The sequence below is a fragment of the Callithrix jacchus genome, chromosome 6 (genome assembly GCF_049354715.1).
Source record: "Callithrix jacchus isolate 240 chromosome 6, calJac240_pri, whole genome shotgun sequence".
In the NCBI taxonomy this organism is placed as follows: Eukaryota; Metazoa; Chordata; class Mammalia; order Primates; family Cebidae; genus Callithrix; species Callithrix jacchus.
Genome location: NC_133507.1, coordinates 57,338,023 through 57,363,937, shown reverse-complemented (window position 1 = coordinate 57,363,937; position 25,915 = coordinate 57,338,023). Strand labels below are relative to the sequence as shown.

The following is a 25,915-nucleotide window of genomic DNA, read 5'->3' as shown; positions in this document are numbered from 1 at the left end:
TTTACTTCTAACACCAGGCTGGTCTGGAACTCCTGGGCTCAAGTGATCCTCCCACGTCAGCCTCCCAAAGGGATTACTGGTATGAGCCACCATGCCTGGCCATATTTCTCACCTTAGATCAAAAGCTGGAAATGATTAAGCTTAGTGAGGAAGGCATGTTGAAAGTCAAGACAGGCCAAAAGCTAGGCCCCTTGCACCAAACCCTTAGCCAAGTTGTGAATGCAAAGGAAAAGTTCTTGAAGCAAATTAAAAGTGCTACTCTAGTGAACACACTTCACTTTTTGTTGACATGGAGAATGTTTGAGTGGTATGGATAGAAGATAAAACCAACCACAACCTTCCCTTAAGCCAAAGCCTAATCCAGAGAGTTCAGACTCTGAACTCTCTTCAATTCTATGAAGGCTGATAGAGGTGAGGAAGCTGCAGAAGAAACATTGGAGGCTAGAAGAGGTTGGTTCATGAGCTTTAAGGAAAGAAGCTGTCTCCATAACATTAAAGTGCAAGATGAAGCAGTAAGTGCTGATGCAGAAAGTACAGCAATTTATTCAGAAGATCTATCTAAGACCGTTGATGAAGGCAACTGCATGAAACAAAAGATTTTCCATGTAGATGGAACAGCCTTAGAAGAAGATGTCATCTAGTACTTTCACAGCTAAAGAAGAGAAGAGAATAATTAGCTCCAAAGCTTCAAAGGACAGTATACTCTCTTGTTAGGGGCTAATGCACCTGACGACTCTAAATGGAAGCTAATGTTCATTGACCATTCTGAAAATTCTAGGGTCCTTAAGAATTATGCTAATCTGCTCCATCCATGCTCTGTAAATGAAACAACAAAGCCTGAATGACAGCTTATCTGTCTACAGTATGGTTTACTGGATACTTTCAGCTCATAGTTGAGACCTACTGCTCAGAAAAAAATTCCTTTCAAAATACTATTGCTCACTGACAATGTACCTGGTCACCAAAGAGCTCTCTGATGGAGAGGTACAAGGAAATTAATGTTTTCTTGCCTGCTAACACAATATCCATTCTGCAGCCCATGGATCAAAGAGTAATTTTGATTTTCAAGTCTTATCTATTTATTCATTTGTTTAGCGAGGGAGTCTCATTCTGTCACCCAGGCTGATGTGCACTGGCACAATCATAGCTTAATGCAGCCTTGAACTCTGGGATCCAGTGATCTTCCTGCCCCAGCCTCCCAAGTAGCTGAGACTGCAGGCATGTGCTCCATGTCTAGCTAATTTTTTTTTTTGAGTCGAGGTCTCTCTCTGCTGCCCAAGCTGGAGGGCAGTGGCACAAATTATGGTTCACTATGGCTTCAGACTCTAAGCTCAAGTGATCCGCCTGCCTCAGCCTCCTGAGTAGCTGGGACTACAGGCATGTGCCACCACTTCTGGCTAAGTTTTTCTATTTTTTATAGAGACAAATCTTACTGTGTTGGCTGGGCTGGTCTAGAACTTCTGGCCTTAAACAATCTCCCTGCCTTAGCCTCCCAAAGTGCTAGGATTACAGGTATGAGACACCACCCTTGGCAACTCTTATTATTTAAAAAATATATTTGGAGCCAGGCTGATGGCTTGTGCCTGTAATCCCAGAGACTCAGGAGACTGAGGTGGGAGGATTGCTTGAGGCCAAGAGCTTAAGACCAGCCTGGGGAACAGCAAGACTCAGTACCTAAAAACAAAAATCAACAACAAAGGAAATACATGTCATAAGACTATAGCTGCCATAGATAGTGATTCCTTTTATGTATCTGGGCAAAGTAAATTGAAAGCTTTCTGGAAAGGATTTACCATTCTAGATGCCATTAAGAACATCTGTGATTTTTAGGAGAAGGTCAAAACATCAGCATTAACAGGGGTTTGGGAAACGTTAATTCTAATGCTCATGCTTGACTTTTGAGAGGTTCAAGGCTTCACTGCAGCTGCGGTAGAAATAGCAAGATTCTAGAATTAGAGGTGGAGCCTGTAGATATGACTGAATTCCTGCAATTTCATGATCAAACTTGGTTGGATGAGGAGTTGCTCCCTTTATTATTGTTTTTTTAATTTTTATTTTTTTGAGATGGAATGTCACTCTGTCACCCAGGCCAGAGTGCAGTGGCGCGATCTTGGCTCACTGCAACCTCCACCTCCCTGGTTCAAGCGATTCTCCTGCTTGAGCCACTGTGCCTGGTCCAATCTTTTTTTTTTAAGTTGAGACAGGGTCCCACTATCACCAGTCTGGAGTGCAGTAGTGTGATCTTGGCTCATTCCAGTCTCTGTCTGCTGGGCTCCAGCGATCCTCCCACCTTAGCCTCCCTAGCAGTTAGGACTACAGGCGCTACTACCATTTATCTACCATGTGCCTTCAATATTAATACCTGACATCACACCCAGCTAGTTTTTCTGTATTTTTGGTGGAGACGGGGTTTTGCCATGTTGCCCATGCTGGTAACATTTTTTTTTTTTTTTAAACAAGTGGGATTATATTATACATAGAATCTCCAACTTGCTTTCTTTCATTTAGCAAGGAATCCTGGACTTTTCCCATGTGAGCACATATGGATGCCATTCATTCTTTTAAGTAGTTGCACAATATTCCAGCTAAACCAAACTCTTTTAAATCAGTAATTTACTGATGGTCATTAGGATATTGAAAATTTTACAATTTTCTACAACAAATCCAGAAAAATAATGCAGTCCCAATTCAAGATACAAAACTTGTTTCAGAACCAACTGGAGACTATTGGTCATTTTCTGACATCCCTGTGCTGTAATTTATATATTTTTCCAATTCTTGGCTACTTAGTTGAAAAAGGGCTGCTCAGATGAGGTATGGGCAGAGATGGACGTTGGTACCATCACATGTACTTATAATAATTCTACATGAATAATTACTAGAGTCGAGAGCAGACCTCTGCTCAGGCAGCATGTGGGCAGGAGGTGGGGAACATACATCTGCTTCCTTTGACCCAGGTCACTTCATTTCTCTATACCTGCATCTGGTCTTCTATGCCCTTTGCTGACTGGTTCATTTATCTACGATGTGCCTTCAGTATTAATACCTGACACTCCATGTGCTGGCCAATTTCTCTTCTCAGTAATCACATCTTTATTCTATTTTCTATTCATGTAAACCCCACTTCTCAGTCTTCTCTTTAAGAGTCTAGTCATGTGGTCTCTTTCTCCACTGGCATCTGCCCAACCCTCTGGTATCTTCTATACAATTGTCCCAACCTCGTCTATCAATGCAGCTCGATGATAGGGCTTCATCTTGCCTTTCATTTCCTCCCTGGCTTTGGACCAGTCCATCTGTTCCTTTCCAGCATCTCTGTAGCTTTAATCAGTTGTGCCTCTGATCTGTGATGTTACACCTGCAAGCCCAGTCCACATAATATACTCTCTTCCTCCCTAAACTTCAGAAACTCCATCTGCTTCCCTGAGCGATTCCAGCCTTCCCTGAGCAATTTCTCAGGCTACTTCATCTGGGTTCTCTTGGGGATCAAATGCTGAAATTTCATGTACTCCTTTCAGCTCTTTTGAATCTTCCGTTTGGCTTATTTAGGGTGCTGCAGGATCCTACTTGGCCTTTATAACTTCAGAGAGGCAGCATCACCAGGCAGGCACAGGTAAGGTAGGAACTTCCAGGTGATCTGCCAACCCTCAGCTCCTCCACGAGCCAGTGGGGGACAGGTCAGTATTTTTAGGAAGGAGGAGCAGCTGGGTTTAAGAAAATCCTGTTGGATTTAGGAGACATTTATTTCTACTATAATTTAGTGGTTTTAGTGTTGGTTTTATTTTCTTTTCTCAGGCGGTGGGCCTTTTGATGATAGCTATGGAAGAGTCTTTCCAGAAAAATGTACATGCACATAAAATTAGAATGTTTCCAAGATACACATGGACCCCCTGAAATCCACCAAAGATTGCATGGTCCCAGGTTAGAACCCATTTCTCTAGAGCATATTTCATGTTTGTTCTTGCTGTTTTTCTTCTCCCTGCTTGTCCACTGACTGGTTGGAAAGCATTGTCTTATGTCTTAATGAGATAATCAAATAGACATGAATGATTCTGGTGGCCTCTGGGCTTTTTTTTTTTTTTTTTTTTTTTTTAAGTTTTAAAGCAAGCTTTGCTTCTCTTTGGGATTTAAATAATTAGGTAGTGTTATTTCTCCTACCCTCCTGCCTCACATCCCCCACCAACCCCATAACTTTAAAATGATAAAATTCTCTCTTGTGAGTTATTTGGTGGGAATTCTCCTTTGAGTTACACTGAGAGTTCCTCAGTATTGGCTCTTTGCCTCTTTCCCACACAGCTCAATTTACATCTGGTGGACTGACTAGGAACAAAGGGACTCTGAAGTGTAATGGACCTAGGTGTGAAAAGAATGGACCTGATAGCCAGGCTGAGTTGAATTTCTAAACTTAGTGACCTTAAATTGGTGCTCAAAGGCTGGAGAAGCCAGAGGGTAAGTTTTGTTTTGCCTACCCAGCCTTTCCAAAAGCAAAGTTATCTTCATCTCAATAAAAGAGGTCAATGATTGTCTTATACTATCCTCTGAAAACATTTATGCCAATCACTTGCCCCAAGGCAATGGATTTTACTTGCTCATCCATAAAGGAGGCACACTACCTACCTCAAAGAATGAAATGAATTTATGAATGTAAGAACTAAATAAGTTAGCTTGGTTCCTATAAGTTCTTAACAAATCATACATTTGATTATTGATAATAATTTACATTGATGAATGCCTTCAGAAATGCTTCAAGAGGGATCTGTAAGCATGGGGGTGGAGGATGGGAGGGAGACAGGATACACTTGAGGGACACTGAGTCCATTTCAAAATAAAATTAGGCCTGTTTCCTGGGAAAGCCACATAAAGTGGAATAAATAATTTGGCCCAGAAAACTGAGGAACAGTAGCCTGAAATTGCTGGCACACAGCTCAGAGAAGTCAGTGTCAGGAGTTCCGCCAGAATGGGAATGAATGGTTTAGTACTGCTTCCTGCAGGGGGAGGGAAAGCCTCTGCCAGGTCTTGATCCCATGGAGTCTCACCCCCAGGCCTTCTGCGCTGCTCACAACTGCCCTCTTCTACTGCCCACGCCTTGGATTTCACAGGTGTTTTCAGACATGGAAATGCTTTTGATGGGGGGGGGGCCTCTTCCGCAGCCCTGGAAGGTGGCCCTGGGGTGCCATGGCCCAGGCCTGGGTGTCTAGAGCTCATTTTTGTCCATGGCTGGGATGCTCTCTGCCTGGGCTCCCTAGGGCCGCCATGTGCTAACCACCTCAGCCTGCATGGTGCTGACCTCTCGTTGCCTCAGGTTCTATCGTTGGTGGAGGGCAAAGAGTATGTTGGATGAGCCCTGATGGGGCAAGGTGGGCAGACTCTGCCTTCTGACTTTTGGGTGGCAGAGTGGTGGGACTCAGCTGGGTTATTAAGAAGCTCAGGTTACCATCAGCTGGATATTAAGAAGCTCAGGCTGCCATCAGAGCTGCAGGGTCTGAGGGTTGGGTTGACACTTGCTTGAGGGCAGGGACTAAATATTTTAGTGTTGGTACAGGGCAGAGGTTAAGAGTGCAGAGCCTGGGCTTAAATCTGTTCTGTTGTTTATAAGCTATGTGACTTTGGAGAAGTCACTTACTCTCCTGGAGTCTCAGTTTTCTCATCTATAAAATGGGAATAGTAATAGTATCTACCTCAGAGGATTGCTGTAAAGATTAAATAAGTGAGTGAATAAGTACATTTATAAGTATTACCTACAATTAGTAATTATTAGCATAAAGCCAGGGCATACATTGCTGAACTGGGCATTGGGGCAGGGATTGTTCAGACAGGGCTGGGGGCCAGAATGAAGTTAACCAGGGAATGAAACAGATTTGGGGACAAGCATTAGGACAGATGAGGAGAGGGTTGGTGCTACAGTATAGCTTGGCCCACACTTTCATTGAGGGGTTAGAAGAGCAGGGAGGGAAGCTGGTGGAAGCAAAGGCAGCCTCTGTTTTGCCCTAAAACCTTGAGTACCAATATGGAAACATATGCAGACTCTTGTCCCTCCCCTCTACTGCATGCTCCTGCCATTCAGACCAGGGTGTCTGTAGTCATGGAGTGGGCTAAGAAGTGGGAGGGAAGGCTCTGAGCTATTCCAACATAGGTTGAGATTGGTGGGTTGGGATTGGTGGTGGCTGTAGGGCCAGTGCCAGAGGCTGGCTGACAGGAGAGAATCACTGCTGTTGTCATCTGCCTCCCAGGTCTCCTGTTCCTAATGGCTCTCTTATCTTTGTAGTTGGGAAAACCCAAGAAAAACCATGAGAGTTGTCTTGGATCCCCAGGACAGTGAAGATACACTAGAGGCCAAAGGAAAACTTCCCCTTTATCCTCTGAAGTTTCCCTGAAAAATCAACTCACAGAAGGAGGTTGATAAAAGAAGTGACATACAAATTTATTAATATGCACATGGGGGAGAGCCACAGAGTGATTGCCCCAAACCCCTAATGGGGTTTAGAAGCTTATATAGCCTATTGAGGGTATAGAAAGAATAGGGGCTTGTATCATGGCAAAACAGGTTATGGGAGGAGAAAAGAAGGCCTGGCTACTGAAGGTGATTATGTTATACAGGTGAAACCTCACAGACAGCAGCCCTCAGAGTGGAATGGGAACGTTCTTTCAGACCTTTAGAGGTGTCAGACTCCAGTTCATCTCCCCTAGATCTGGACAAAAAAAGCCTGGCTGCATCAATGTGGATACTTTGCAGATGCAAATCTGCCTCCCAAAAGACAGCTTTGCAGGGCTACTTGTGTTTGCAGATCCTCTGAACAGCCATCTCAAAGTATGCCAAAGAAGTCTATTTTGGGGTCCAATATTTTTATTTCTTTCGATACCAATCTTCCTCCAGGCAGCTCTGACATCTCCAAAGCTTGGACAGTGGGCTGGGGAGGATGTGGCTGTCTAGGGAGAACCTCTGCCCAGGTGGTGCAGCAGGTTCACACACTTGGTACCATTGTGCCTGGTGAGTGGTCCCGGGTTTGTGATTATGGTTTTCATAACCTGCAGGCAGATAGTGGCAGAGCTTGGTTCTGTAAAGAAGGAGGGACTGGGCATGATGGCTCACATCTGTAATCCCAGCACTTTGGGAGGCACAAGGTCAAGAGATTGAGACCAGCCTGGCCAACATGGTGAAACCGTGTCTCTACTAAGAATACAAAAAAAAATTAGCTGGGTGTGGTGGCACATGCTTGTATCCCAGCTACTTGGAAGGCTGAGGCAGAAGAATTGCTTGAACCCGGGAGGCAGAGGTTGCAGTGAGCCAAGATTGTGCCACTGTACTCCAGCCTGGGTGACAGAGCAAGACTCTGTCTCAAAAAAAAAAAAAGGAGGGATGTGTAGCAGGTGGAGAAGGCCAGAGACTGTAGAAAGGCAGTCTCAGCCTGCTTCGAATCAAATAGCTGGAACAGAAAAAGTAATTTCCTCTAACATGGGTGGGTGGACCAAGTGAAAGAGCCAGAATTCACCAGACTTAGTCTGAGGGGCAGGAGTAGAAGTAATTATTTTTATTTCATTTCAACATCCTGTTCATTTCTTATGCTGATTAGGACAAGCCCACAGTTGCTATCTGTTTATTCGTGTAGCACTGCCAGGATTGCCAGCACTGCCATGGGAATGCGCATGTTTATGCCAGGGGTGCTTTTGATGTTCTCAGAGCTGCCAGCACTGTCCTAGCCAGAGCACTGCCAATGTGCCAGGGCCCTTGAGACATCAGCATTGCTTCATGCCCCCCAGAGCCCACAAATCAGAAGAAGGCAGGACTTGGACAGGCTGCATTGGCTGTGTGTGTGTGCCTTTAACAGAGGCAAAGGAATGCTCTTGCCTTGTGGTTTAGGGACGGAAAGGAAACTTCTTTGAGAGCCTACCATCCTGGTGTTGTTAAAACTTACATTATTACATTATGATTATTTTAAGTGGTCTGTAGTAAGAATAAAGTGAAAGGAAATGAGCAGATGAGAGCTTCCTGTGCTCTAGTTGTGAAAATAAGAATAAGAAACACCAGAGGCCTTTTTCTTGAAATTGTGAATGGATTATGAAACGCCCACCATTACCATTATCATTTGATGTCTTTTCCAGTTTGCAGCCAGTGAGTACAATTAAAGACAAAACAGAAATAAGATTGAGACCTTTGGAAAGGAGAAGCCAAAATTTTATTATTCGCAGATGATATGATTTTATATCTAGCCTACTTAAAAAAAAAAAGCAAGCAAAATGAAACTCCAACTGGGTTACTTTATTTAGAATAACTATCTCCAATTCCATCCAGGTTTCTGTGAATGGCATTACTTTGTTCCTTTTTATGGCTGAGTAGTAGTATTCCAATACACACACACACACAGACACACACAGACACACACACACACACACACACACACACATCACAATTTATCCACTTGTGATGGACATTTGAGCTGGTTCCATACTTTCACAATTGCGAATTGTGTTGCTATAAACATGCATGTGCAAGTATCTTTTTTGTATAATGACTTCTTTTCCTGTGGGTAGATACCCAGTAGTGGGATTGCTGGATCAAATAGATCTACTTTTAGTTCTTTAAGGAATCTCCACACTGTTTTCCATAGTGGTTGTACTAGTTTATATTCCCACCAGCAGTGTAAAAGTGTTCCCTTTTCACCACATCCATGTCAACATCTATTATTTTTTGATTTTTTGATCATGATTATTATTGTAGGAGCAATGTGGTATCACATTGTGGTTTTGATTTGCATTTCCCTGGTTGTTAGTGATGATGAGCATTTTTTCATATGTTTGTTGGCCATTTCTATATCTTCTTTTGAGAATTCTCTATTCATGTCCTTAGCCAACTTTTTGATGGGATTTTCTTTTCTTGCTGGTTTGAGTTCCTTGTAGATTCTGGATGTTAATCCTTTGTTGGATGTTTAGATTGCAAAGGTTTTCTCCCACTCTGGGTTGTCTGTTTACTCTAGTGGTTGTTTCTTTTGCTGTGCAGAAGCTTTTTAGTTTAATTAAGTCCTATCTATTTATCTTTGTTTTTGTTGAATTTGCTTTTGGGTTCTTGGTCATGAAGTCTTTGCCTAAGCCAATGTCTAGAAGGGTTTTTCCAACGTTATCTTCTAAAGTTTTTATGGTTTCAGGTCTTATTTTAAGTCTTTGATTCATCTTGAGTTGATTTGTATAAGCTGAGAGATGAGGATCCAGTTTCAGTTTTCTACATGTGGCTTGCCATTTATCCCAGCACCATTTGTTGAATAGGGTATCCTTTCCCCACTTTATGTTTTTGTTTGCCTTGTCAAAGACCACCTGGTTGTAAGTATTTGGCTTTATTTCTGGGTTCTTTATTCTGCTTCATTGGTCTATATGCCTATTTTTATGCCAGTACCATGCTGCTTTGATGACTATGGCCTTATAGTATAGTTTAAAGTCAGGTAATGTGATGCCTACAGATTTGTTCTTTTTGCTTAGTCTTGCTTTGGTTAAGTGAGCTCTTTTTTGGTTCCATATGAATTTTAGGATTGTTTTTTCTAGTTCTGTGAAGAATGATGGTGGAATTTTGATGGGAATTGCATTGAAATTGTAGATTACTTTTGGCAGTATAATCATTTTCACAATATTGATTCTAATGGGTTATTTTCTCTTTTCTTTTCTTGTCTTTTATTTCTTTTGTTTTCTTTTCTGAGACCGAGTCTCACTCTGTTGCCTAGGCTGGAATGCAGTGGTGTGATCTCGGCTAACTGCAACCTCTGTCTCCTGGGTTCAAGCAATTCCCTGCCTCAGCCTCCCCAGCAGCTGGGATTACAGGCACCCAACACCATGCCTGGCTATTTTTTTTTTTTTTTTTTTTTGAGATGGAGTTTCGTTGTTGTTACCCAGGCTGGAGTGCAATGGCACATTCTCGGCTCACCGCAACCTCCGCCTCCTGGGTTCAAGCAATTCTCTGGCCTCAGCCTCCCGAGTAGCTGGGACTACAGGCGCACACCACCATGCCCAGCTAATTTTTGTATTTTTAGTAGAGACGGGGTTTCACCTTGTTGACCAGGATGGTCTCAATCTCTTGACCTCGTGATCCACCCGCCTCGGCCTCCCAAAGTGCTGGGATTATAGGCGTGAGCCACCGCGCCCGGCCCTAATTTTTGTATTTTTAGTAGAGATGGGGTTTCTCCATCTTGGCCAAATTGTTCTTGAATTCCTGACCTCATGATCCACTCGCCTCAGCCTCCCAAAGTGCTGGGATTACAGGCATGAGCCATGGTGCTTGACCTCTTTTCTTTAAGTAGAAATTTTTCTTATTTCTCTTTCCTTTGTTTAAATGTGTTCTTGCATAAGTCATGGGAAAGACAGGAGGGCTTGATTTAGCCTGTGTCCTCAGAAAGAGAACAGGCCAACCTCTGGATGTCATCACGCTGGCCAAATCTGAACTTGACTAGGTAATCATAAGAATGTAGTTAGTTCTTTAATGAGAACACATGGACACAGGGAGAGGAACATCACACACCGGGGCCTGTCAAGGGATGGGGGTGCAAGGGAAGGGAGAGCATTAGGACAAGTTCCTAATGCATGTGGTGCCTAAAACCTAGATGATGGGTTGTTAGGTGCAGCAAACCACCATGGCACATGTATACCTATGTAACAAACCTGCACATTCTGCATATGTATCCCAGAACTTAAAGTAAAATAAGTAAACAAAAAAAGAATGTAGTTTGTTCTTCTTGATGCTGGAGACTATCCCAGTTTGTGGAGCTCTGCTTGGCTTGAGGGGTTAGCAGGGAAGAATGTAGTTTAAATATTTTTGCATCATTATTTATTATAAAAGTCATGGAAATGACTTTTCTAGAGATAGGAAATACCATTATAGCATAAGGATGTTGAACTTAATGTGGAAACAAATCTGCCTCCAGAATGTTATTTTCTAGCCTGTTTTTTCTTCCCCATTTGTTACCGTCATATTAGACTTTTTATCTTTTTCCATCCTGGCCATACCCTGAATGAAAGTTTGCCCATTTCCTCTGCAATGTCTGCCCATTTCTTCCATTAACTCCTTTCCTTTTGCCCTATTGGAGTTTTTTCCAAGGGGGTCCTGTAGCCAAGAGACAATGCTCAGCTGGAGAGAATATAGGAAGCAGATAATCACATTCTGCACTGAGTGTCCTCCTTTGATCCTCTCTTTATATAGTGTGCTAAGTACATATGGAATTAATTTTGCTTCTGAGACTTCACTAATTGCCAACTGACACATTTGTTTCTAGGAAAAAGATAAGTGTAGGCCAGATGCAGTGGTGGATAAGGCTTAAAAAGTGTTTTTATTTTGCCATGAGAGGAAGGGCTGAGGGTGCTGCTTCCCCCCTGGAGCATCCAGGAATTTGAGGACTGTGCTTAAGGAGGACTGACCCTTCACTTGGTCTTTTGGGCCATAATGAAATGTCTGGAAAGCAGGGACTTCCGTGATGAACTGTTAGTGCTGGAAGGAAACTTTAAAAGCATTCATTGTAATCATTCCCTTTCCCACCCGAAGTAACTGAAGCCTTGAAAGGTGAAATAACTTTCCCCGGGAGATTCCCAATATTTAGCCCAGTGGTATTCTCAACACACGTTGGCATCTGTTATAAACTTCAGAAGCCACTACTGGAATCTGCTGGGCATGGCCCTTTCTTATACAACAATGAGGGAATCCATGGCAGTAACTTTTTCCCTAGAGACTGAGGGAATGATTCATCTTTCAGTTTCAAAGAGACAGTGACATATTCCTAAGGCTTCATACATCCATGAGATAACGTCAAACATGTGAGGTGCTGAAACAGAAAATGCTCCCAGTGAGACAGCTGCTGTGAGGAAAACCCTGCACACTTGCAGGCAGTGGAAACAATACTTTGGCTTAGACCAGGTGTGTGTTGTTTTTTTTTTTTTTTCCATTTGAAAGAAAAGATAGGTCTAAGAAGACATGGAAAATGCTTTAACATCCAGTATCGTGAAGGAAAAAAAAAAGCAATGTTGAGGACACCTTCAAGTCTTCACTCTCTGTTTTATCTGAAAAATTTCAAACCTGCAGGGAAATTGAAAGAATAATACAATTAGCACCTGTAGATCCTTCATCTTGGTTTACCAATTGCTGACCTTTGAAAATTGCAAATTGGTGTTTCACTTTAGCGTGCATCTCTTTAGAGTAATGTCATTTTTCTAACCACGACAGCATGATTGCACCTCAGAAAATTAGCAATGATTCTGATGTATGTTGCATAATGTGTATTAAATTTCCTTTCAAATGTTTTTTTTTTTAACTTTTTTCCCCTCAATCTGAGATCCAATCAAATGCATGCATTATATTTGGTTGTTATGTCTTTGGTCTCATTTAATATAGAATAGTTGCCCTATCTTTTTTTTTCTTTTATGACATTGACTTGTTTGAAGAGCTCAAGCTAGTTGTCTTGTGGAATGTACCATATTTTGTATTTGTCTGATTGTTTTCTCATGATTACCTTTGGGGAAACATTTTTGGTGCAAACACGACTCATGAGATTGTGTGTGTCTCTTTTCCGTTAAACCAGGAGGCACATAGCATATTACTGAGTGCGATTGCTCAGTTGAGGTGTTTGCCATACCTTGCCACTCCTCCCTTTCCAATTATCAAGTCCTCTGTGCAGTGATACTTTAAGTCCATGTGCATATGCAGTTCCTCTACAGTTTTAGCATCTGCTGCCTGAATTGACAATATCATAGGTTCCAAAGTGGTCATTTAAAAAAAAGTTTATAATGCATACTTTTGAATCTACAGTAAGGAGTTATTTTTGGGTGACTATGGACACAGACTCCCCCATATTACACACGCCCTCTGTCCGGGACTGAGCTGAGAAGCAGAATGAGCAATCAGGAGACTGAGCAGTGGGCATGAAATCACAGTCCTATGTGTGAATCGCTTCTTCTTACTATAAGACTAAAATTTGAGGGCAGGACCTCTTTCAGTTTGTTCTGTATATCACCCCCAACACCTCGATAACACCCCCAACACCCTGTTACCCTCCATCCCTGTGATACTAAGCACAGTGTCTCACACAAAAGCCCAGAGGATGTTGTAAATGAATGAATTAGAGGAAAGAGAGGGCAGTGGTTTCACAAGTTTCCTGGAGGTCAAGGCAAAATCTGGTGTTTGGCTCCTTCATTGGATCAGCTTGTTTGCGCCTCTTTTTTTCTGTGCCCTCTTTCTTTTAGAAACTCACTATTCAGTCCTCATGCTGCATTCAACTCCATCTAAGCTTAGAGGGACTATACTTCCAAACCCCAAGTCAGGAAACAAAGTTTGTTGGAATACTTGAAACCAGGAACCTACATTCCAGAATGATCCGGGTCTTTCTGTTTGCACTTGGATTTATACTATCCTCTTTCTGCATTTTGACAGATTTTTCTCAGTCCAATTTGCCAGTTTACAGCTTTCCTTACAATGATTTGGTTACTCCTAAATACATCTAGGGAGATCCCTTAGACTCACCAGTAGACTTTCGCATTATCTAACTCCATGGCTTGTTGATACTATTCTGAAGTTTGCTCATTTCTCCATTTCCTTCTTCCAATGTCCTTCTTGGAGTTCACTAGACCTGGGGTCCCCATGGTACTGGTCTGTGGCCTGTTAGGAACTGGGCTGCGCAGCGGGGGTTGACTGACTGAGCTCCGCCTCCTGTTAGATCAGCAGTGGCATTAGATTCTCATAGAGTGCGGACTCTGCTGTGAACCGTGCATTCAAGGGATCGAGGTTATGCACTCATTTTTTTTCTTCTTTCTTCTTCTTTTTTTTTTTCAGGTTAGATGGGTAATGTGCTGACATCGTAACAAGGTTCAGGGGTGGCAGATCTCACACACATGCTCATGAACACCCAGTCATCGTGCTCAGGTTGCACAGTCCTTATGAGAATCTAACGATAAATGGAAAGTGCTGAAATCATCCAGAAACCATCCTCACCCCTCTCTGTCCTCCCTTGATCTGTGGAAAAATTGTCTTCCCTGAGACTGGTCCCTGGTGCCAAAAAAGTTGGGGACCACTGCAATTCATCTATTACCCATAGCACAGGGCAGGGAAGTAGGAGGTAGAGAGGAGTCTGTCCATGGAGAGAGCCCTCATGTGCTGAGTGGTGCAGTGGGGTCTTGGATTCTGATTCCAGTTCTGCCACTACTCATTGCGTGTCCTTTGACAAGTCAGTTCCTTCTGTGTTTCATCTTCATAGGAAAACACAATAAAATAATTGTTTATGCAGTCAGCCCTCCATATCAATGGGTTCCACATCTGTGGCTTCTACCAGCCTAAACCAACTTTATCTTCACAATGCTCTTCCTAGAATAGAGGAAATTCCATGGCTCTGATGTGATGTGAAATGTGATCTCAAAATGGTCATTTTCTAATCCTATCATTCCTTTCACATTTATTAGTTGACGTTTATATAAGAAGATCTCTCTTCCTCTCTCTTTTGAGTACCATTATGGACTGTGCATTTTTTAGGCAATTCATTGTGTTATCATCCATTACTATCATTATTCTTTTATTCTATTTGCTGCTCTAGTTCTTCCAAGTTTGGGTAGCAGGAGCTCTTTCAAGCTGGATCCTGTAAGCTTTTGACATATCTTGCTTGGTCTTTGAGTACGTCTTTTTTTTTTCTGGTCCAACAAAATGTCTCAGGCTTACTTTTTCTCCATCCCAGACTTGGAATGAGGATTTCATCAAAGGATTCTTAGAGGGACTGACATTTATAAACCATGACTCAAGTGCTAGTGCATTGCAACTGGGGCACATTCATGTTAAAATAAAATCAACTTAACAACAAATTTTAGTTACATTTTTTTCTGAGACATATAAATAGTCATATTCTCTGATCTCATAATTAGGTAAATCAGGAATGAATAACCAAGGTCAGTAATAAAAATTCTCGGCTGGGTGCGGTGGCTCACACCTGTAATCCCAGCACTTTGGGAGGCTGAGGTGGGTGGATCACCTGAGGTCAGGAGTTCAAGACCAGCCTGGCCAACACGTCTCTAGTAAAAATACAAAAATTAGCTGGGCGTAGTGGTGGGCGCCTGTAATCCCAGCTGCTGGGGAGGCTGAGGCAGGGAATTGCTTGAACCCAGGAGACAGAGGTTGCAGTGAGACAAGATCACGCCACTGCATTCCAGCCTAGGTAACGAGAAAGACTCGATCTCAAAAAAGAAAAGAAAGAATTCTCAAAGAAGCCCCAATAATTTTTTTTTTTTAAAGAAGTGTCAGAGGCTTTCTTAGGACTGCTGTAACAAAATACCACAAATTGGGTGGCTTAAAATCATAGAATCTTATCTGACAGTTCTGGAGGCTAGAGTCCAAAATCAAGGTGTCGGCGCCCTCTAAAACCTGCAGTGGAGAATCCTTCCATGCCCCGTCTAGTTTCTGGTGTTTGCTGGCAATGCTGAGCATTCTCTGGATTAGAAATGCATCACTCGAGTCTCTGCTGCCATTGTTACATGGCTGTCTTTTTCCTGTGTGTCTGTGTCCTTGTGTTTCTCCTCTCTTATGAGGATACCAGTCATACTATAGCAAGGACTCAGCTTATTCCATTATGAACTGATTGTAAATGTATATTCTTTTTTTTTTTTGAGATGGAGTTTTGCTGTTGTTACCCAGGCTGGAGTGCAATGGCACGATCTTGGCTCACTGCAACCTCCGCCTCCTGGGTTCAGGCAATTCTCCTGCCTCAGCCTCTTGAGTAGCTGGGATTACAGGCACGAGCCACCATGCCCAGCTAATTTTTTGTATTTTTAGTAGAGTCAGGGTTTCACCATGTTGACCAGGATGGTCTCGATCTCTTGACCTCGTGATCCACCCGCCTTGGCCTCCCAAAGTGCTGGGATTACAGGCTTGAGCCACTGCGCCCAGCCGAACTGATTGTAAAGCATGATTACACCTGTACAGACCCTATTTCCAACTAATGTCACTTTCACAGGTACTGGGGTTAAGATTTCAACATATTTCTTTGGGGGAAACGATCCAACACATAATAACCGTCCAGGAGCTAAACATTTGAGGAGTGCTTAACCGAAGTATGAAAGTGTGAATTTTGTAGAAAGTCCATCCTTAAAATTGTGACAAATGCTCTCCTTATAATTCCAAATTGGATGGAAAAAAGTATCAGACATAGGAAATATTTACACTATTGTAATCAGTTTTCTATGCTGGTTAGATAAGGATGAAAGAGAAATAGAAGAAAGAGGTTTGGAAGACACTGGGAGACACACAGGAGATAAGAGATCTGGGGATGACTGAGAGAGGGAATAGAGGGGAATTTAGAGGAAGAAAGCAGGGAACAGCATGCCTGTCTGCAGAACAGAAAGATCATTATCTCTTGCCCACTCAGCGGGATTCAAACTGTGTGACCTCATACTTCATTCTGGCTCTTTACCTAATACTACATTTTTAATTTGTGCTTCTTTGATAGTAAGGCTGAATATTATTCTATTTTACTCTGTGGCACAAATGGATGGGGACTGAGTGCTGTTTGTGCTTTTTGGAGTGATTACTCCAGGCGAGGGGTATCTGAGGGCTGAGGGTCCATGAATAAGACAGGAGTGGAGTAATGGGGCCAAATTTGAGCTGGGTGAGGCCACTGTCTAAGTCACTAAATCAAAGGGTTCCTCCTGAAACCGGAGCTGGGTGTGACTTGAGGAGCCAGTCCCAAATTTGGTGATCGTGGAGGGAAGCAGAGCTTGTCGCTAGAGAAGGGTAAATAGCCCATAAATAGAATGGCAAGAGGATGGGCAGGCGTGTAGCTCCCTGTGGTCAGGAAAGGGGTATGCCCAGGACAGACAGACACAGGGAAGGCTCCAGTGCATGTCTTCCTTTGGGACCTCTCATCTGCCAAGCCCTGTAGCATCTATCTGATGAAGCTGATGGAGTAGTGCCTCTCGGAGGTGCTAGTGTGAAAGTCTCAGCTCATGCAGGCCACTGCCTCGCCTGTCTCTTTCAGCCCAGCCCATGTGCCTGAACCCAAGGGTCTGATTCTGACTGTGGTAACTGCTTGTCTCCTGGGTTACAGCATCCAGATCTCTCAGGGAAGCTTAATAAACAATTATTGCTGTGCACCAGGCACCGCTCGGGGGCAGTGAAGATATACTGGGAACAAGATAGACAAGGGCTGGGCTCTCATGGAGCTGACATCCTAGTGCACTTTGCTTTTGAAGCCTGAAGTGGAGGCATTGGCATATTGAGGTCAATTTACAAGAGCTCATTCAGCTTTGTTGTTGCTTTTTTAAAAGTTTTTTTTTTTAGGTGAAAGTTTTTAATAGATAATGCTTAAAATAATAGCTGTAGACTAGTCTCAGATATAGTTCTTAGCTTTTATGATCTTTTATTGAAGAGAAAATAATGGTTATAACATATATATATATATATAATTTTATTGTGGTAAGAACTTTTAACATGAGATATATCTTCCTAACACACGTTTAAGAAATGTACAACGCATAATTGTTGGTTATAGGTACCACATAGTACAGTAGATCTCTAGAGTTTATTCATCTTACTTAACTAAACTTTTTGCATATTGATTAATACGTCCTCATTTTCTCTTCCCTACAGCCCCCGGTAACCACCATTCTAATCTTTTATACTATGAATTTGACTATTTTAGATTATCTCATTTAAGTGGAATCATGCAATATTTATCTTCCTGTGTCTGGCTAATTTCACTTAGCATAATGGCAAAGTTCATCCAGTTGTCACATACTGCCGAATTCTTCTCTTTTTTTTGAAGGAGAATAGTACCACATTGTTTGTATATATCACAGTTTCTGTATCCATTCATCTGCTGATGAACATTAAGGTGGTTTGGTTGTTGGCTATTGTGACTAGTGATGTAATGAACATAAGAGTGCTAATATGTCTTTGAGATTCTGATCTCAATTTTTTCAGATACATAACCAGAAATGGATTGCTGGATTGTCTGGTAGTTCTATTTCTAGATTTTTGAGAAACCTTCATACTGTTTTCTACAGTGGCTGCACCATTTTATTTATTTATTTAGAGATGGGTTCTTGTTATATTGCTCAAGCTAGCCTCGAGCTCCTGAGCTCAAGTGATCCTGCCACCTCAGCAGTGGCTACATCATTTTTCATTCTCACTAACAGTGTTCAAGGATTTAATTTCTCCACACCCTTGCCGACAGTTGTCTTTTTTTTTTTTTTTTAATAATGGCTATTCTGATAGGTATGACATGATATCTCATTGTGATTTTGACTTGCATGTCCCTGATGATTTGGTGACCTAGACACTGGCCTCACAGCAGCTAAAATCTGTCCCTCATTACTCTACTCATGACCTTACTCATGCACCCCAGACCTCAGTGACAACGAGCACTTTTTCATATGCCTGTTGGTCATTTGTATATCTTCTTTGGAGAAATGTCTATTCAAGTTCTTAGCCTGTTTTTAAATTGGATTATTGATTTTTGTGTTATTAAGTTGTAAGAGTTCCTTATATATTTTGGAGATTAACCCCTTATCAGTACTATTACTTGCAAATGTTATTTACCACTGCATAGGTTATCTTTCGATTCCATTGACTGTTTTCTTTGCAGTGCAAAAGCTTTTTAGGCAATGTAATCACACTTGTTTATTTTTGGTTTTGTTACCTGTGCTTTTGGTATCATATTCATGAAATCTTTGCTAACATCAATGTCATGAAGTTTTTCCCTATGTTTTCTTCTGGGAGTTTTATAGTTTCAGGTCTTACATTTAAGTCTTTAAGCCATTTTGAGTTGATTTTTGTGTATGATATAAGATAAGGGTCCAATTTCTTTCTTTTTTTTTTTTTTGTCTGTGGATATCCAATTTTCCCCACACTCTTTGTTGAAGAGACTGTCCTTTCCCTATTGTGTATTCTTGGCACCCTTATTGAAGATCAAGTGACTGATATGTGTGGATTTATTTCTGGGTTCTCTTTTTGTGCCATTGAGTATATGTTTGTCTTTATGTCTGTACCATACTGTTTTGATTACTGTAGCTTCATAATATATTTTGAAATCAGGAAGCATGATGGATTCATTCCTTTGTTCTTTTTTCTCAGGATTGATATGGCTATACAATGAGTGATACATTTTAAAAATTATTCTGTACCAAGTTTTCTGGGCATCACTTATTACATTTTAATCCCAAGTATGCTCATATTGCTCTACTGTTTTTTAAAGACTGAAGTGAACTTCACACAACGAAACTGACAACTCTATAGTGAACAATTCAGTGACATTTAGCACATTCAAAACATGCAACCACTAACTCTAATTCCAAAATATCTTCATCATCCCCAAAGGAAACCCATTAAGTGGTTGTTTCCCATGTCCCCCTGCTCCCAGTGTTATGGAATCCTTGGCGGTTGGGGGTGGGGGTGTGGTGTTGCTTTTCTGGCTGGAAACCTCTGTGGCCAGTGGCACCTTTGCCCGACTTTTGCTTGGGGCCAATAAGCTCACTCATCCCGGCAGGCTGCAGCCTGTGCTCAGCTTGCTTTATTGGCCTGGATCCCATGCATCCAAAAAGACTGGAGCAGAGTGGCAAGGGGTGTGTGAGTGAGCCAGCATGGGATTCAGCCACTGTGCATAGTCAGGCATCCTGGGCACGCTGGTTGCTGCAGTGGGTCAGGCAGCTCCAGGTGCTGGCATGGGTGCCAGCTCACTATGAGGCTGCAGCTGGACCAAGTGCACCACAAGCAGTTTTTGTGGCTGGCACTAGGGAATGTGGTGGTGCCCTGAAGCTTGGAGACTCCAGGAACTACTGGGGCCCCAATGGGGAGTCATAGCTTTGGCTTGGGGAGTTCCTAGGTCTGGGCCTCCTGGAGGGCTGCAGTACTTCTCTCCTTCTCTCTTCCTTCCTCCCCACAATGTGGTGAGCAATGGGTGTGTTTCAGCCCTGTTTGTATTATAGCTCTTTTAGTCTCCCCATTCAGCGGGTCCTGGGTTCTTGTCCTGTGTCCAGGAAGAATGAGGTACACAGATAAGTGGAGGGGGAACTAGGTGAAGAGGAGCTTTATTGAGCAATAGAATAGCTCAGAGGAGACTCACAGTGGGCAACTCCTCTGTAGCCAGGGTGTCTCGTCCTCTTTTCTGCTCTCAGCAGAAAGGGTATTTTCTCTCTGCAGCACGTTGTTCCATTGCTTTCTTTCATCTCCCTGTCATCTTTCCATCCTCTCTTCCTCCTCTCTCCATCTTCCGCTTGAGTCTGGCAGAGTCTGGGAGTTTTTTTACAGGCCTCAGAGGGGAGAAAGTGCATTCTGAATGGTCCATGGGCAGCCATGGGCAGGCCCAGGGAAAAGCACCACAAGTTCCCCCTTTGACCCACAGGGCTGGCTGCCAGCCCCCAGGCTTCAGTTCCTCCCTGATTTGAAGGTGGGACTTCACCAGGAACCAGCCCCTTTCCCAGGAGCCTGCCTGTCTCCTGCTGCTGTTCATGGAGCATAGGCTCTTCATGCCCAGCCACCTTCAGGCCAGTGCTGGGCTGTCCTCAGCTCCCCCTTGGCCTCCCTGCTATGCTTGTCAGTGCCCAAAGTCCAAAGGGGTTCGAGGAGGCAGGGGGCTGGCGTGTATGCACACCCAGCCAGGCTGTGATAGTGCCAAGCTCGGCCTCAACTCCACTCTGTGATTAGGGTGGGCACCAACAGTGGGGAGAGGCTAGGCAGTGGGAGTAGACACCTCTGAGACTGTTGGGGAAAGAGGGGCCTTACTGGTTCTCCCTGAGAGTGCAGAGATGCCTGGGTCTGTAGCTGCAACCCAGGCGGCTGTGGCCACAGCCATGCCTGGGAGAGTGGGGCTGGGGTCTGGCACCTCACTGGGCCCAGCTCTGTCTTGGGGACCCTCTCTGCTCACTCTTCTGTGCCAGACCATGCTGCTCCGCTGCTGGAGGGCAACTCAGCCTGGCGCCATCACAGTGGGTCCCAGGGTAGCGGGCTCCTGGGGGCTCCTAGGGGCGGGCTCTGGATACTGTCTGCCTCCTCCCCACACCCTCCCTGCAGCGGTGATGCAGGGCCAAGGTCTGGAGCAGCAAAGGGTCTAGGTCTGGGCCTGGGAGCCCGGCCAGCCTGGCCATGTGAGAGTGGAGGTGGTGCAGTTGGCCGCTTCAGGGATGTGGGGGCACAGGGGACGTGGGACACAGGGTCTCACTGCTGCCACTGCTACTCCTGCTGCTACCACCTGAGCCTGAGCTCCCTGCCACAGCCAGCATGATGGCAGGGGCCACTTCAGATGGCCTGCCACTGTCATTAGCAGCAACCACCCATCTATGTTCTGGATTTACTTATTCTAGATATTTTATATAAATGAAATATTAAAATATGCGACTTTTTGTGTCTGTCTTCTTTCATTTAGTGTAATATTTTTGAAGTTCATTCACTTTGTGTCATGATTGGTACTTCATTCCTTTTTATGGCTGCATAATATTCCATTTTATGTATATACCACAATTTGTTTATCCATTCATAGGTGTTTTCATTTTTTGGCTATGGTGAATAGTGCTGCTATGAACATGCATGTATATATATGTGTGTATTTGAGCATTTGATATCTGTGGGAGATTGGTTCCAAACCCCCATGGATACCAAATTCCACACTCTCTGCAGATAGCATATTACGTAGCATGTTAGATAGCATGTTCAAGTCTTTTAAATAAAATGGCATAGTATGGTTGGCCTTCTGTATCCAAGGGTTCTGTATACATGGATATAGAGGGCTGATTCAATTCTGTTTTCAATTGTTTTATGGATGTTGTTTTAAATCATTAAGATAGAGAACACAGGACTCTGACTGCCTACCCCAGGTCCTCAATGCCATTACCATTCTGAGTTTGCCATTTATCACTGCTAATTGGATACATCTCCAAACTTAAATAGCCCAGTCTACTCTCATCTGGGAAATGGGGAGGGGAGGAGTCTTAGATGGTACTTTTACATCTGCATACATAGTTCCCCAGGATTTTCTTTCTTTATTCTTTTTTTTTTTTTTTTGAGATGGAGTTTTGCTGTTGTTGCCCAGGCTGCAATGCAATGGTGTAATTTCAGCTCACTGCAGTCCCTGCCTCCTGGGTTCAAGTGATTCTCCTGCCTCAACCTCCTGAGTAGCTGGGATTAGGCAAGTGCCACCACACCTGGCTACTAGTTGTATTTTTAGTAGAGACACAGTTTTGCCATTTTGGCCAGGCTAGTCTTGAACTCCTGGCCTCAGGTGATCTGCCCATCTCAGCCTCCCAAAGTGCCGGGATTACAGGCGTGAGCCACTGTGCCCAGTCCCTAAAATTAATTTTCTTGTTTAGTCAATTAATCCATTTCTATTCAGCATTTATTCTATGAAAATCACTGTGCTAGATCACTTGGAGGATATAAGAGATCTAAGTCATAATCCTTATTATTATTATTTTTTTTGAGACAGAGTTTCACTCTTGTTACCCAGGCTGGAGTGCAATGGCGTGATCTTGGCTCACCGCAACCTTTGCCTCCTGGGTTTAGGCAATTCTCCTGCCTCAGTCTCCTAAGTAGCTGGGATTACAGGCATGCGCCACCATGCCCAGCTAATTTTTTTTGTATTTTTGGTAGAGACGGGGTTTCACCATGCTGACCAGGATGGTCTTGATCTCTTGACCTCGTGATCCACCTGCCTCAGCCTCCCAAAGTGCTGGGATTACAGGCGTGAGCCACGATGCCTGGCCCATAATCCTTATTTACTGTGCTTGCTGGTCAGTGATAAAAATAATATCTATGTGCAAAGAACTCTAAAACAAGATACTTCACAAGTGTCCTTTGCCAAATGCAGAGGGAGAGGACCCTTCTGGCTGGGGTGACAAAGAAGGTTTTACTTAGGAGGTATCCATTGAAATGAACCTCAGCTATTAACAGGGGAGCTGTAGGGAGAAGGCATTTTTCATAGACTGGCAGCAGGAAATTCAATGTGTATGTGGGTTTGGCTGGAACGAGGATTAACATAGGATAGGAAAGGGTGAGATGATTAAAGTAAAGGATTGGGAGTTTGTACTTTATCCTTAACTAGAACAGAACCTGATGAGAGGTGATATGGTTTGGCTGTATCCCCACCCAAATCTCAACTTGAATTGTATCTTCCAGAATTCCCATGTGTTGTGGGAGGGACCCAGGGGGAGGTAATTGAATCATGGGGGCTGGTCTTTCCTGTGCTGCTTTCATGATAGTGAATAAGTCTCACAAGATCTGATGGGCATATCAAAGATTTCTGCTTTTGCTTCTTCCTTATTGTTCTCTTGTCACTGCCATCTAAGAAGTGCCTTTTGCCTCCTGCCATGATTCTGAGGCTTCCCCAGCCATGTGGAATTTTAAGTCCAATTAAACCTCTTTTTCTTCCCAGTCTTGGGTAGGTCTTTATCAGCAGTGTGAAAATGGACTAATACAGTAAATTGATACCAGTAGAGTGGGGCGTTGCTGAAAAGATACCTGAAAATGTAGAAGTGACTTTGGAACTGGGTAACAGGCAGATGTTGGAACAGTTTGGAGGGCTCAGAAAAAGACAGAAGAATGTGGGAAAGTTTGGAACTTCTTAGAGACTTGTTGAATGGCTTGCCCAAAATGCTGATAGTGTTATGAACAATAAGGTCCAGGCTGAGGTGGTCTCAGATGGAGATGAGGAACTTGTTGGGAACTGGAGCAAAGGTGACTCTTGTTATGTTTTAGCAAAGACACTGACAGCATTTTGCCCCTGCCCTAGAGATTTGTGGAACTTTGAACTTTAGAGAGATGATTTAGGGTATCTGGTAGAAGAAATTTCTAAGCAGCAAAGCATTCAAGAGGTGACCCGGGTACTGTTAAAGACATTCAGCTTTATAAGGGAAGTAGAGCATAAAAGTTTGGAAAATTTGCAGCTGATGGTGTGAAAGAAAAGAAAAATTCATTTTCTGGGGAGAAATTCAAGCTGGCTGCAGAAATTTGCATAAGTAGCAAGGAGCCTCCAAGACAGTGGGGAAAATGTTTCTGGGCCATGTCAGAGACCTTTGTGGCAGCCCCTCCCATCACAGGTCTGGAGGACCAGGAGGAAAAAATGGTTTTGTGAGCTGGGTCCAGGGTCCCCGTACTGTGTCCAGCCTAGGGACTTGGTGCCCAGTGTCCCAGCTGTTCCAGCTGTGGCTGAAAGGGGTCAATGTGGAGTTTGAGCTGTGGCTTCAGAGGGTGGAAGTCCCAAGCCTTGGCAGCTTCCACATGGTGTTGAGCCTGTGGGTGCACAGAAGTCAAGAACTGAGGTTTGGGAACCTCTGCCTAAATTTCAGAAGATGTATGGAAATGCCTGGATGCTTAGGCAAAAGTTTGCTATGAGGAGGGGCCCTCATGGAGAACCTCTGCTAGGGCAGTGCAGAAGGAAAATGTGAGATTGGAGCCCCCACACTGAGTCCCTACTGGGCACTGCCTAGTGGAGCTGTGAAAAGATGGCCACCATCCTCCAGAACCCAGAAAAATAGATCCACAGACAGCTTGCACCGTGCATCTGAAAAAGCTACAGACATTCAAGGCCAGCTTGTGGAAGCAGCTGGGAGGGAGTCTGTGTCCTGCAAAGCCACAGCGGTGGAGCTGCCCAAGACCATGAGAACCCACCTCTTGCATCAGCATAACCTGGATATGAGACCTGGAGTCAAAGGAAATCATATTGGAGCTTTAAAATGTGACTGCCCCACTGGATTTTGGACTTGCATTGGCCCTGTAACCCCTTTGTTTTGGCCAATTTCTCCTACTTGGAATGGCTGTATTTACCCAATACATGTTCCATCATTGTATGGAAGTAACTAGCTTGCCTTTGATTTTACAGGCTCATAGGTGGAAGCGACTTGCCTTGTCTCAGATGAGATTTTTGGACTGTGGACTTTTGGGTTAATGCTGAAATGAGTTAAGACTTTGGGGGACTGTTGGAAGGCATGATTGGTTTTACAATGTGAGGACATGAGATTTTCAGGGGTCAGGGGTGGAATGATATGGTTTGGCTATGTCCCCACCTAAATCTTAACTTGAATTTTATCTCCCAGAATTCTCATATGCTGTGGGAGGGACCTAGAGGGAGGTTACTGAATCATAGGGGCCAATTTTTCCCTTGCTATTCTCGTGATAGTGAATAAGTCTCATGAAATCTGATGGGTATATCAGGGGTTTCCACTTTTGCTTTTTCCTCATTTTTCTCTTGCCACTGCCATGTAAGAAGTGCCTTTCAGCCAGTCATGGTAGCTCAAGACTATAATCCCAGCACTCAGGTGATCTGAGGTGGGCAGATCACCTGAAGTCAGGAGTTCAAGACCAGCCTGACCAATGTGGAGAAGCCCTATCTCTACTAAAAATACAAAAAAATTAGCTGGGTGTGGTGGCACATGCCTGTAATCACAGCAACTTGGGAGGCTGAGGCAGGAGAACTGCTTGAATCCAGGAGGCAGAGGTTGCAGCAAGCTGACAACATCAGGCCATTGCACTCCAGCCTGGGCAACAAGAGCAAAACTCTGTCTCAAAAAAAAAAAAAAAAAAAAAGAAAAGGTGGCTTTTCACCTCCTGCCCTGATTCTGAGGTCTCTCCAGCCATGTGGAACAGTAAATCCTATTAAACCTCTTTTTCTTCCCAATTTCAGGTATGTCTTTATCAGCTGTGTGAAAATGGGCAAATACAGGAAGCAGTGTAGTAACTGGACATAAATATTTATTTCATGTTATAGCTTTATGGTTGTGACGATCTTTAGCAGTGTTGCATGGTTACAGCTTAGAATAGTTACTCTTACCCAATCCTTGAGAACCTTTGACTAGTTAGTCACTTATTTTTTGGCTTCTCTGATACCTATTGACATTCTTTCTGAGGACTTGTGCAGCAGGTAGATTATAAGTCTATGCCAGAGTGTGTTCTGTGGAATATTGCTTCTGCAAATAGGATTTCATGATTGAATAAATT

The 25,915-nt window shown here is 43.4% G+C and overlaps 1 long non-coding RNA gene and 1 pseudogene across 1 annotated transcript in view; one reads left to right on the top strand and one right to left on the bottom strand.

Annotated features, from left to right (window-relative positions):
- LOC118154559 (uncharacterized) overlaps positions 1 to 25,915 on the top strand; it is a 220,356-nt gene that overhangs the window by 35,861 nt on the left and 158,580 nt on the right. The window lies entirely within an intron of this gene.
- On the bottom strand, positions 13,789 to 13,901 carry LOC118155178 (small nucleolar RNA U13; annotated as a pseudogene).